A 2,474-nucleotide genomic window follows, 5' to 3' on the forward strand; every position below is an offset into this window, starting at 1 on the left:
TTATAAGATGTTTTTTGCATCTAAAAGACAACTTAAAGACATCTTGTGTCATAATTTTAGATTTTGTGTTGTTTGGATCTCTTATAGATCTCTTAGACATCTCTAAATGCAATCTTCTAATATAAATTTAAATATCAATACTTATAGAAAAGTATCATTCATTAATTTTAATAGATTTTAATATAAATGAATAAATGTATAGTAATAATAAATGTACGATTGATATATTTAATAATAAATTAAAAATCCCCAATAAGAATCAGCGGATATTATCGGCAGATAAATCTATTAAAGTTTTTGAATAAATCATTATAATTCGCAATACGCTAATTAACGTATTGTGCATAATATGAATATACATAAATTACATAAATATATATATTACCTAATTATACATATATAATAATTTTTTTTTAATTTAATGGGACTATTCTGAATGGTTTCTCCATTTTTCAGATTTTCTTGCAGATAATATATAAAAACGGTTATTCAGCTAAGTTTTACTCTGATTCGCACCCTTTTCATATGAGGTAATTCTTCCATCTTACGATTCTTGCGTACAGTTTATTTATAAATTATGTTTCAATCAATATAATAATTTCAATATCAACATAATAATTTATATTGATAATGAAGTTATTATATCTTATTATTGTAATATAATTTATTTGCTACTTAATATATTAAATAAATATTAATATATTAAATAAATATTAAATAAATATATTAAATAAATATGATTAATAAATTTTTTATATTAATTGTAATTTTAATGTTATCAGACATTCCAAATAAAAGGATTTTTATTTGAAATCGACATAATAAAACAAAGAATACTGAACCTCGATATTTTCTTCTAACACATAACAATATCTTAATCTCTTTTCATAAATGATACATAAATGTTACATTTACTATTTAGTGAATTAAGATGTATGCATATGTGTTAACGGATTATCTGTTAACTAATACTGGACATAATTATACATGTAACGTAAAATGCAAGTTGAAATTATAAGATATATAATTTCTATAAAAGAATTAAAGTATTGTCGAACGAAATACAGTGGGTAACATTTTTTTGTTATAAAAATTCGATAAAAAAATAACGATCAAAAAAAGTTTCTAAAAAATTTGAAAGAATTTATATGAATCAAATATATTCATTCATTATCAATTTTATGGAAATTGATTTTCTGTCGAAGTGGCTAAATTTTGAATATGTTATAATTCCTATCATTCTGAACAATCTTTATGGGACCAAACTCTTTCTATAGCTAGTTTTTGTGCTACAAGTTCTGGAAGATTCAGATTTAAGCCATTCTTTAAAAATTGAGTTTTCATGTATTAATAATATTATATTATTATTGATAGCTATATAGACAATAATAAATGATTTATTAACCTTTAGACTGCCGGCATTTTTTCATTAAAATAATGATTCTTTTTTCTCAAAAATTTTTCTATATAAGTAACATATACATGGCGCAAAATTTTGAGATTTATGCAGAGCCACAAAAGTGGTTTTTCTGGCAAGTAACATACAATCAAATATAAAAAATGTTTATGTTAAAAATAGTGTATTTTGAGGGTTTTTGGTATCGCTGATTTCCAATTCTGAGTATAGATTTATAAAATTTCGAGTCCTAAGCGCAATATTGACTTATATTGACAAATGAATATAAACGTATAGACTTACAACTTTCCTTTAGCATTACCCAGAGCTAACGACGTGGATGTAGAAAGTTTGTAGCTCCTTTTTGATTTTCTTTTTTATTTAATTTCTTTATTTTTTTATTTTTTCTTGTTTTATAATTTTTTACTTTTTTATATTTTATTTCTCATAAATTTTTCGATATATATTTTTTATGTTTTATAATTTTTATTTTTTTTTATTTCGATTGTCTTTAGTAATTACGGCAAAATTATTATATATGGCACATATATGTTTAATATATTTAGTATTTAAAATACCATATTAAAATATTAAAAATGGTGGTCACTACTTTTAAAATATCGATATTTTAATTTAAACGCAAAAGCCATTTCGCAAAAGTGATTTCCGGCAGTCTAAAAATTAAGAGCGTATAATAAGAATACCTAACAGTTATTAATAGATGTATATATAATAGGTATATATACAGAGTGTCCCAGAATGATCACCAAATATTTCGTATGATAGAATTAAACACGAACTAAACTGAGAAAAATTCTCTATCATTTTGTAATTTTTGCAATAGTTAATAAGATTATAATTAATTACTAAAAATCGCCAAATATTGGTTTTCAATAATTTTTATATTTAATTACCGGGAAAAAAATGTTATATATATGGATATATTTTATATATAATTATATATAAAATATTAGGTGTGGGAAAAAGTTCGTAGCGTTTTTTTAATGCCATCTAAAGGGAAAAACGCCACGAACTTTACTTACTTACACCTAACTAATTTATTATTAATATACATAAA

This window comes from Atta cephalotes (genome assembly GCF_000143395.1).
Source record: "Atta cephalotes unplaced genomic scaffold scaffold00003, whole genome shotgun sequence".
Classification (NCBI taxonomy): domain Eukaryota; kingdom Metazoa; phylum Arthropoda; class Insecta; order Hymenoptera; family Formicidae; genus Atta; species Atta cephalotes.